This window comes from Macaca nemestrina, chromosome 14 (assembly GCF_043159975.1).
Source record: "Macaca nemestrina isolate mMacNem1 chromosome 14, mMacNem.hap1, whole genome shotgun sequence".
NCBI lineage: Eukaryota > Metazoa > Chordata > Mammalia > Primates > Cercopithecidae > Macaca > Macaca nemestrina.
The window spans coordinates 47709069-47721297 of record NC_092138.1 but is presented as its reverse complement, the minus strand read 5'-3'; the positions used below and the strand labels follow the sequence as shown (position 1 = coordinate 47721297).

The window sequence follows — 12229 nt, the reverse complement described above, 5'->3', positions numbered from 1 at the left end:
CTTGACCAGTCCTAATACCTAGGAACTCCAGCCTAAAGATAGAGAGAGGGCTCAGGAGACCCGAGCTTTGGCAGACATTGGCCCAGTACTTGCTGGACCATGGGGAGGACCCAGGCAGGGCCTTAGGTACTGACCTAGGTACTTTTCCCTCTGTGAACCCCATCCTATATAAATTATATCAAAAATTATATTTTATGACTATGGTGATAAAAAAACAGATATAATCTTGGCTAGATTCCTAATTTTATATTGATTATTATATTCATTTTTTCTTATTATTTTTAAAAATCTAAAATTGAAATATTTCGGTGGGGGGCTGAATGCATTATGGGCCTCAGGCATTGTGCCTAATGAATAAGTGTGCCTAATGAATAAGTTGGCCCTGGTCCCAGGAGAGCAGTAGGGTCTATTTACCAAATTATTACAGAAGTGTTTCAGAATTGCAGCTACAGCCATGGCCATACTGTTGTGTACCAGCTGAATAGCAACCCTGTACCTGACACAGACCACCTAAATGTACATTGTCAGAGGAAGGGCCTACTATATATACAATTATTTTTATTCTTACATGTTACTATATATGCACAATTGATAAAGAAACCACAGCAATATTTTGTATTTTTGATTGACACACAAGTTCATACAAATGTATAGGAAATGTTTAGGAAGGATAAACACAAAATTGGGTACAATGGCTGCCCTTGGAGAAGGAAGGAGCCACTTAGGGTTATAAAAGATGGTCAAAGGGGAATTTTACTTTATTTGAAAATATTAATTGCTTTATAGAAGAATTTATCTCATGTATTACTTACATAAATAAAACACTAAACATTTAATTAAAGGCTAAATATACCATCTGCCTAGAGAAGGCTGATGATAAGCCCAGAAGATCTGTCTTGAAGAACTGCAATGTTTATAGCTGAATGGCTAAACACAGAGTCCTTGGAGCCTGACTGCCTGGCCCACCTCTGTCACTGACAAATTACTTAGCCCCTCCATGTCACAGTGTCCTCAGCTGTATAATGGAAGAAGTAATCGTAACCTACCTTATGGGGTTATTGTAAGGATTAAATAAATTAATATATGCAAAACTCTTGGAATAGTGCCTGGTGCATATTAGACTATGTTTTAGCTCATGTTATTGTGAGTGTTATCATTGGTTATTTCTATGTTTAACAAGTTCTCCTAAGTGTTCCCTACAGTTAGTAGTACAGAAGTTGGAAAGCCCCTGCTGTCTACATACAGACTCAAGGATTTGGTGCAAGCCAGTTTCGGAAGAAGTGAAAGGCATTCCCAGGAATGAAGAGTAATCAAAGTTTGAGCTACTGAGGTTGGCAGTGAGGTCAACGTGAGCTGCCAGCCCTCTTGGATAAGGGGAGCAGCTATACACTCACTGGGCAGTCTATTACAGAAAAGAGAGGCAGGTTTCATTCTGTCCAAACCACAACACACTGAGACCTATGTGCCAGGCCCTGGGCTAGATGCTGAGGGTGCTAGGAAGAATACCATGTTAGCTATGTTCCCTTAAGGACTGCATCCTCTTGAACAGAAACCCAGAAGAAGATTCAAAACTCACCATAGTGTCATGCCCCTCTTCAAAGCACCAAGGGGTCTTTTGCCAAAATGAATGCCTGTTTCTTTGAGCTTTCTTCATTATATCTAAAGAGAAAATCACAGAGTTTACATTTTACAGACAACAGATAATAAACTGACCATCAAATTGACTTGTAGATTAATTAGAGTTTATGATCAGCCACATGAAAGAAATATAGCGGGCACTGTTATAAAGAATTACGAAACAAGAGGATCCCTTTACACAAAACAATAGAGGAAAGGGTCTCTGAGAAGGTGAGATTTAAGCAAAGAGCCATCTATGCAGCAGGAAGACAGTTCCAGTCAAAGCAAGACTAACCTGTAAAGACTATGAAATGGAAAGGACTTTGCTATGTGTGAGCAAATACCAGAGGCTGGTATGGCTAGATAGGCCCAAGGCAAAAGGAAATAAAGTCAGAAACATAAGCAGTGGCCAGATGATGTTGATTCAAAGTGAAAATGTGAAACAAGGATCTTAAGACAGAAACAACAGGATCTGATATTTCTCCACCCTTCTCCACATTTGTGAAAATAAAGGAATCACTAATTAAGATATTTGCCTACAGAGATGCTAGAGGACAATCTGTTTCAAGGCAATAATGGAGCAAGGAAAGGCACTTTTATCAGATATTTACAAACACTTTGCACATAATTTTTCCCTGTATTCATCATATAATTTTATTTGAACTACTACCATTTTAAGGTATTATTGTTGACATTTTGTACATAAGGAAAGAGACTCAAAAACGTTTGGGATCTTACTTAAGGTCACATAGTGAATATGTGGCTAAACTAGGTGGGTAATTTAGGTTTTATGGCTCTTGTCTTCTTTCTGCTAGACTAGACCAAGAGGGAGAGGGTGAGACTCATAACGTCTTCCTTACTGTGGTTACTGTGGAGTTCATCAGTGATGAGGGCGAACACAATCCAGTGTTCCTGAGGTGGAAGAATAAGTGTGGCATATACAGTGCAGAGATTGTCTAGGAATGTCTTACCCTGCATGCTGCATGAGGGGGCAAGGGAGACAAGTACAAGAAAACCACAGCCCTCAAAGTCATGCCAAATTCAGTTAGGCCTGGTGTGATCAGCTGTGTAATTGCTAAAGCTGGAATCCATGGCCTCTTGTATGCTGTTCCAACTCATTCCCACAGAACATTTGGAAGAGCTTTGCATCATGTGTTCAACTGGGCTGTGTCTTCCACAGGCTCTAGCTCGTTGTTTTATTTAGCATACGCCAGAATCTGGCAAGTTTACCTAAATCGACACCAAATTCCAGGAGTTTGAATGCTGACGTAAGATCTCCTTTTTAAAAAAATTTTCTTTTCTTCCCCCCCACTGTTTTTCATTCAAGAAGAGTATTAGCATGGAGTGACTGACAGAGTCTGCCTGTGGGAGGGAGTATTTCAAACGGTTCAAGACCCTGTGCTTCTCTTCCAAATTACACCTATCTACAAGCTCTCAGGAGACGAGAGTTGATTAAAGATTGGTGCTTAATAGCATAAGAGATCAGCAAGAGTCCAGGTTTCTGGCATCTTTCCATCATTGTTATACTGATGGGTAGTCATGCTGCTTAACCCATGCCTTATCAAAGCAAGCTATAGTCTCCAACGTACAGCTCCACCATGTGAAAATCCTGCTAAATGCTGGGTGGAGTACAGCTGGGTGTCCCAAATTATTGATGTGCATCCCTGATGGTTTGTAATTCATATATGGGGATATGCAGGAGAATACTTTTTGTAGATATGGCTCTTTTTTTTTGAGACAGGGTCTGGCTCTGTCACCCAGACTGGAGTGCAGTGACACAATCTTGGCTCACCACAACCTTCACTGCCTAGGCTCAAGGGATCCTCCCACCTCAGCCTCAAAAGTAGCTGGGACTACAGGCACATGCCACCATGCCCGGCTAATTTTTTAATTTTTTTGTGAACATGGGGTTTTGCCATTTTGCCCAGGCTGGTCTTGAACTCCTGAGCTCAAGGGATGCACATGCCTCAGCCTCCCAAAGTGCTGAAATTACAAATGTGAGCCACTGCGCCTGGCCAGATATGGCATATTTTAATGCACGTTCAAAAAGAATATAATTAGAATTTCAAACTTGTGATCTTCATAAACATACTTGCTAATGGAGAGGTAGTAGTACCTGGTATCATGGTGATTCACGTTATGCTACCCACAAAAGTTACTGGTGTGGTATCAGGTGCTACAAAGCTATAGTAAAGTCATGATGGTAGTGCCCCACTGCCTGGCAATTGGAAAATACTAATGTAGCACAAAGAGCACTGAATTGAGACTGGTTAATATAGGCCAATTGAGAAATGTTTAAGCACTAACAATAGTGTCCTTGAAGACAGGAACTAATATACTTTGGATATGTGTCCCTGTCCGAATCTCATGTTGAATTGTAATCCCCAGTATTGGAGGTGTGGCCAGGTGGGAGGTGATTGGATTATGGGGGTGAATTTCTCATGAATGGTTTAGCACCATCTCCTTGGTACCATGCTTGCAATAGTAAATGTCTTCTGGCAAAATCTGGCTGTTTAAAAGTGTGTGGCACTCCTTCCTCTCTCTTGCTCCTACTCTGACCACGTGACATACCTGCTCCCCCTTCTCCTTCTGCAGTGATTGTAAGTTTCCTGAGGCCTCCTCAGAAGGTGAGCCAATGCCAGCATCATGCTTCCTGTAAAGCCTGCAGAACCATAAGCCAATTAAACCTCTTTTCTTTATAAGTTACCAAGTCTGAGGCATTTCAATGCAAGAACAGCCTAATATAGGAACAATGGTTTCTTAAAAACTGTATTAGTTTCCTATTGCTGCTGTAATAAATAGTCACAAACAGTGGTTTAAAGCAACACAAATCTATTTTCTTACAGCAGAAGTCTGAAATGTGTCTTACCACAGCAAAATCATGGTGTTGGCAAAGCTGCATTCCTTCTGGGGGCTCTAGGGGAGAATCTCTCATGTCTCCTTTGCTTTTTCCAGTCTCTAGAGGCTGCCAGAATTCCTTTTCTCATAACCATTCCACTCTTTGCATCTGTCATCATCTCTCTCTCTCTCTCTCTCTCTCTCTCTCTCTCTCTGACTGGCTCTTCTGCCTTCTTTCACTTATAAAGGACACCTGTGACTACATTGGGCCCACCTGTGTAATTCAGAATACTCGCTCTACCTGTATATTCTGAATTTAATCCCAGCTGCATAGTCTACTTACAGCCATGAAGAAGTAGCAAAGATGTGATTTTCCTTCCCCAAATAAATAATTAGAAAGCTAGGGGGAAAAAATGAAACAGCTGTTTGCAGCCATTGGCCAACATGCACAGCAGGATTCTGATTTCTGAGAAAACGGAAAAAACCGAGATGGTTCCTACAATTATGCTTGCTTTCTGCCTGAAATCACATTGCAGACCATGAAGGAAGGTGGGGGGGTGTCCCGAGCATGGCAGGTTTGCTAAGTTAAGGAGATAGAGAATCAGACTTCAGGAAGCCTAAAATAGCAAAAAGTTGCAAGGAAGTTCTGGGAGCAGCGCCCTATGCAGAAAAATAGTTTCTGAAATCTGAATAGAGGTCCTCATGAGTCTTAGCAGAATACTAAGATCTTATGCATAGGATGGAAAATCAGGGGACTAGGCAAGCAGCAGTTCAGGCGTTATGAACCGAATGGTTTACAGAGCTCACCTGGGGCTGAGCTGAAAAATGAATGAAAAATGAATATATCTCTGTGATGTGTGAGATAATAACAACAGGTCTAACATATGTATATCTACAGTGTTAGAAGAGGGAAAACAGAAGGAGTGAAAGAATAAAAATTTGGGGAGAAATAATGGCTGAAATTTATTCCAAATTTGATTACAAAAAGCTCAATGAACTCAATGAAAAATATATATGAAACAAAAAATAATAGGAGGTATTATATTCCTGACCAGATGAGGCAGAAAGTCTTGACCACTTCAGGCACTCAGTAGAAACACCAGAAAGGCTATATTTTAGAAGGGGATTTAAATATCCATAAAGTGTAGGGTACTGTAGTAGAATCACCTTAATAAGTTTTTAAAAGTCTCAAGATGGTCAAAATGAATAGCAAACTGAACAACGAAAGCAATGTCAGCACTCTTTAAAGGGTGACAACAAAATCCAGACAGTGATGACATAATATTCACAAGTTTCAGCATATAACAAAATATTATTAAATATTTCAAAGCAGGAAAATGCAACTCATAACCAAGATAAAAATGTTTCAAAAGAAGTGGATCATCAAATGATGAAAATGATGAAATTGCAATCAAAGGCATTAAAACAACTATTTTAACTACATTCAAATATTTAATAACACACATGGATGTACTGAGGATATAAATGGAAAATATAAAAATAAACCAAATGAAATATCTAGGGAAAAAACCAACAATATCTTAAATGAAAAGGATTAAACACTCCAAAGGAAACGATTCATGAAACTGAAGACACTGTAATACACATTATCCAAACGAAGCAGAAATGGGGGGAAAAGACTGAAAAATGAGTGATCTCTCTCATTTGTGAGATAATAACAAAAGGTCTAACACGTATTTTACAGCCTGACAAAGGCAGAACAGGAGGAGTGAAAGAATACAAATTTTGGGAGAAATAATGGCCAAAATTTGTTCCAAATTTGATGACACAAAAAGCTCAATGAGCCCAAAGAAAAATACATACAAAATAAAAATGAAAAAAATAGTTCAAGGTCCAGTACATACTCATCAAATTTCTTTTAAAAAGTCATGAAAGAGGCCAGGCACAGTGGCTCACACCTGTAATCCCAGCACTTTAGGAGGCCGAGGCAGGTGAATCACTTGAGGTCAAGAGACCAGCCTGGCTGACATGGGGAAACCCCATCTCTACTGAAAATACAAAAATAATTAGCTGGGTGTGGTGGTACACACCTGTAGTCCCAGCTACTCAGAAGGCTGAGGGAGGAGAATGGCTTGAACCTGGGAGGTGGAGGTTAGAGTGAGCCGAGATCACACCACTGCATTACAGCCTGGGCAATAGAACAAGACTCTGTGTGTGTTGCGGGGGGGGGGGGGGGGGGGGGAGGGGAGTGGCGGGAAGGGCATAAAAGAAAAATCTTAAAAGCAGAGAAAAAAAGATGGCTTAACTTAAGTGGAACTAGGGTAACACATATAATAGATTTCTTGGCAGTAACTATGAAGCCCAAAGACAAAGGAATAACATCTTTAAAGTGCTAAAAGTTGAAAAGAAAACAGAAAAACATACCTATCAACCTATAATTCCAAATCAAGCAAAAATATCTTTCTAAAATAAGCAACAATATAGACTTTTTCAGACAAACAGAAAAATCAGATAGAATTCATTTCCAGTCAAAGCATGAGCACTCTAGCAATGGTATTTGAATAAATATTTGTTTTTTCCATTTTTATTTTACTTAAAGATAAAGCAAGACTAGTAGAAATGTATTGTGAAATGAATGGCATATGTATGTTTAAAGTAAAAATAAGAAAAATGTATTAGGGATTTGATACTATGTATGACCTTAATAGCCAAAGTAATGACAATAGAAATGAAAATATATTGTGGTGAGGTTCTTTCTTTATGCATGAAATAGTGTAGTATCATCTTAAAATAGAAAGCGAAAATTTAAAGAGGAAGATTGTAAATGTAAAGCAACTATTAAAAACGAAATCAACAAGTTCTGGATAATGAGCTGTTAACTGGTCATAAAATAAAATCATGAAAAATTTTCAATTAATCCAAAAGCAGGTAGAAAATGAGGAAAAAACAAGGAAGAAAGAACAGATGTGACAAATAAAAACCAAACAGCAAGATGGCTGACTTCAACCCAACCAGATCAATAATCACCTTAAGTGTGAATGAAGTAAACTACAATAAGGTGGAGACTTTCATAATGAATAAAAAAGCAAGATCAACTCTATGTTGTCTATTAAAAAAGACATGAATCTTAATGTAAAGACACAAATAGGTTAAAAGGGTGGAAAAATATGCCACAGAAACCCTAATCGTGATCATGACAGCAAACAGCTGTCTTACTGTTCTTTCCTGTTTTTTATATGAGGTGGTGCTGTGCAATAATTCCCAGAACAAAATGGGTCCAAGAAATGTGCATGTGACACCTGTGAAACTGAAGAACCAAAAATGTTAATAGGTATGGGGCTAAGAGCACGCAGGAGAGACAGCCATAGGTTTGCATTTTATTTGGTATGGAATTAAAGCTAAGCAAAGCATTTTGATGAAGTTCAAAGCAGGGATCTTTGCCTGTAGGTTGGGTGCTCTCTGAAGCAGTTTGACTTCTCATCTGTTTATGAAGCATGTGCAGTTTCAGGCCTCCTCCTCAGCAATAGAGAGCCCGTCCAAAAAGCGTTAACCAAGAATTAGACAGAGCAGGCCAGGGACATTCTAAACAATGATTTCATACTCTAGGTTTATCCTGGGTTTCCCTGAGTTTCCAGGGTAACTATTTATTGTAAAGTCTTGGCATCTTTTGGGTTAAGCTAAAGGGCAAAATCCTATAAAATTAGTGAAACAGAGCTCTTCTGGGTCCATGAGTGTATCAAGCAGGCCAAGACAAGATTTGCTCTGGGACTACATCTTGCTCCTCTACTCCTACTCCCTCTGTGATTCCCCGGGGATGGAGAGGCAGTGGAATAGCAAAGGTCTCACTGAATCTTCAGTGAAATCTTCAGTGATTCTATTTTGTCACTGGAGACTGTGTAATCTAGAGAGAAATACAGGGAAAACTTTGCAAGTCCTGATATTAATTCATCACTCTAGCAAGGATCATGGTAAGAACTGAATCCGGAAATACTTCTTGGCAACACTGGAATAAGGAGCATGGCCACCAGGAAAGTTATGTGCACGAGAGCATCCATGCCATCTGGAAGAAAGATACTTCAGTAGAAATACTGATAATGCTCTCTTTACCTTCTCCCTCCACTCCTCACTTGAGTCTCAGAGATGAAGGCTCCTGAACAAAGAAAGGCAGAAGAAATCCCTGCCAGCACCTGAGAGGAAGGTCCCTGGAAAATAAACTAGCTGCTCTTAAGGCATAGAATTAATGAGTACATGTCAGAATAGAGGTTCAATTAGGAATGCTAACCATATATTACAGACTGACATTGCACAGTGACCCAGCCGCTAGGGATCCTCTCAAGAATGCTTCAATAGCAAGAGAGATACGCAGATATCATCTCCTTACAAATTTTCAGCATATATACATTCACAGTCATAAAGTGATATCCCAAAGCAAAATACTATGAACTCTGCCTGCTACCACAGGTGTTGTCATTGGTGGTATGTTAGGTCCAACTGTCCTCTTGTTTGTTAGTCCACACTGCGATGCCTCTATTTCTTTTATTTCTGGAAATGCTTAATTTTTGATAAGTACAAGGCCACCAAGAACTTTCAAAGTGCTATTTTAAAAGGTTCTAATGGCCATGGAAACAAAATTCAAAAGCAGAAAAAATCAAAATTGTCAAGAAAATGACAGAGGTCCACAGATTCCTGGGATGACCCATTCCATCTGTAGAAGTAATTTTGAAGGACGAAGAACAAATCATGCAAGGTGAAAATCTCTACGCAAAGGACAGTAATCAGCAAGAAACAAAGAAAAGTAGAGGCTGAAATATTTAGTCTTAATATCAAAAGTTGATTAGCCTAATGTTAATTCAGGATAAGTCAAGGAGCATGTTGGAGAACTTCACCATAAAAGTCTGCTACAGAAACTTTTGTTTTTCAGTGTTTCTGATGGACTGCATGGCATCAAAGGGAGTGTTGATGAGTGTGGATACAGTAGCTGTTAAAGTATTCCAGATATAACTGGCAGAGATCATGAGGCAAGGTGTGGTGGGGTGTAGATAGAGGGTGGTCCTATTACATTAGAACTTCAATATGGGCAAAACTGGTTTTACTTTTTCAAAAGAAGATGCTCAATAGAACATATATTAGCACAAAAGAAAATTACATGCCTAGTTTTAAACCTTTAATCATGAAGGACTTGGGAGCAAGTGGACCTAGAAACAGACTTTGAACGCTGTTTGTGTAAACAGAGGTATTTGGAATGGAATAAAGCCACTTCGTGGTGCTCTAATTGAAGTGTCATCACTGGGCCTGGCCCAAGGCAGGGAAGCATCAGTTCTCAACTGGGATGAGAACAGTCACAGTTCTCAGCAGAGTATTTGGCCCCCAGCTTCGCATGTGGCATGGCAGAGGAAACAGGCAGCAGGGGTCTCTTGGAACCAGGGAGATTTTAGAAAAGAACTTGACAAGGAAAATCTGTGTTCTTCCCATTTCTACCCATTAGCACAAAATGGGAATGGAATTGGCAGAGGAGAAATCCCCGGGCCTTTATGATTCCACCTCCATGGCTGGTGTGGTCAATAAAAAAGGGCCACTGCTCTTCCATGCCTACAGAGGGAGTAGATTTAAAAGACTCCGAAGTCTTGGCTTCTATAGATGTTCAAAATGTACTTTTACTGATTGAGTGATGGATGTGCAGTGATGCTGGGAAGAGAGAATTCATTGAACATAATTATTTAACTATTGCTAACTAGTAGAATTCCTCTGAGGAGATAACCATGTTCGTTTAGGCTTAGTGGGCTTATTTGGCAATGCAGTTAAGGACAAACTTAGATGGGTTTGAATTGAAACATAATATTAGCTAAATTGATCTCTATATAAAATAAATAAGAATTTGAGGGGAGCAGAATGAGGTGTAAGCTGGAGAGGAGGAGGATGAGACACGAGCTGGAGAGAAGGAAGAATGATGAATGAGTTGGAGACAAACAGCAACGTGGCAAAGCAAATATTCCTCGTTCCAGGAGTCATCACATTAAGAAGAAAGATGTCAAGTTTCCATTATAGATTTTTACATTGTGTAATCCTAGTCCCAAACTGTTAGTGAAGACTGCCATACAGTCAGTGCACTTTGGTTAAGAAGGGATTAGGGCTGGGCATGGTGGCTTATGCCTGTAATGCCAGAACTTTGGGAGGCCAATGCAGGAAGATCCTTTGAGGCCAAGAATTCAAGACCAGCATAGGCAACAAAGTGAGACCCCCATATCTACAAAAAACGTTTTTTAAAAAATAGCCAAGTGTAGTTGCATACACCTGCAGTCTCAGCTACTTGGGAGCCTGAGGCTAGAGGATCACCAAAGCCCAAGAGTTTAAGTTTACAGTGCACTATGATCACACCACTGGCCACTGCACTCTAGTGTGGGCAACAGAGTGAGACCCTGCCTCTAAAGAAAAGAAAGAAGGGGGCGGGTGGGAGAAAGAGAAAGAAAGAAAGAAAGAGAGAGAGAGAGAGAAGGGGAGGGGAGGGAAGAGGAGGGGAGGGTAGGACACAAAGGGGGATTGGGATTGTGCTCAGTGGGATGACATGGTGAAGGAAAGGAACAGGAGGAAACAGCCAAGATGGCCCAGAGAATTCATTGCAAGTAATAATTCAGAGTCAGAGCACCAAGAGAAAGTCCCCTGCCCTAACACCAGACACACACACACACACCCCTATTCACTGCCACCAACATCACCACCACCACCAAGAACCTCTAGATATGTTAGAAAAGACATCAGATATACTACTATATTTTTCATGGGGTTCATATCCATTGTTGCTTAAATCTCAAAGGGCAGAGAAGTCCAAGCAATTGGAGATCTTGGACACATCCAAGAACTAAAATCTGAGTCTGCACTCTAAACAAACCACCCTAAACTCACACTGTCAGTCTAACAACAGCACAGTTTCAAATCCTAGGTTTTCCTTTTATTCTTCTTAATGACATCCAGAGCATTTCTCAAAGATGAGAAGAAAAGCCCCACAAGAAAAAAATCAAGTAGATTGTAGGCCTTGATATAGCCAACCTACCTCTATTAGAGCAATCCCTGGGCAATTTCCCAGTGCCTCTGGAAGAAAGGTTCGTTGCTTCTAGTTCTTCTGGCAGAACCACTGTGTGTAAATGTATTTACTTCTCATTTTCCACTGGCATGGGAATAGGATGTAGAAATCTCCAGCTACAAGTGTTGATATTTAGAGCTTATGATAAATCAGACAATTTAAAATACCTAGAAGTTAAGGTAAGGGTGTGTTGTATGTCTTAGAGGTGTTCAGCTGCAAAGAACTCTCCATTGTTAGAGACAAATTATCTAAAGGAGGTTTCTAATACTCATTCAGAGACCTATAATTTAATTTGCTTTTGTTTTTTGCTTAAACTCTGATGGAATATAGAATTGAATATGGAATCTAACCAAGAGGGATAAACCCTACAGCTTTGGTGTTGTCTGTATTTTCTGATTAGAGTATGTAGCTAGATTATTTGCACACTCAGAATATATCATCACATGTGCATATGACATATTGACAGACTCTCCCATGGGGGACTGTCTCTTCAGCTTTTATCAGAACTGCCTGTAATTCCTCTCTCTCTCATAAACTGTGGCCAAGAACTTTGTGATTATTTCTTAAGTCTTTTTTCAACATGGCATCTTTTTGCTCTAATAATTTTGCAAAGTAGCTTTCTCCTCACAGTAAGTTGGTTCCTGAAAAGCGGTATACCCACTGGATTACTGGAAATCAAATATGTATTCAATGTAACCAGAAAACTTATCCTTTATGGAAACTCTAGCAAAAAAA

General features: G+C 39.7%; 1 long non-coding RNA gene across 2 annotated transcripts in view; it reads right to left on the bottom strand.

Moving 5' to 3' along the window:
• Positions 1–12229, bottom strand: part of LOC105489071 (uncharacterized) — a 64988-nt gene that overhangs the window by 8337 nt on the left and 44422 nt on the right. For both annotated transcript variants that reach the window (XR_011613065.1, XR_011613064.1), the window contains exon 2: positions 1577–1659. This is a non-coding gene — a long non-coding RNA (uncharacterized lncRNA). The remainder of the gene's footprint in view (positions 1–1576; positions 1660–12229) is intronic.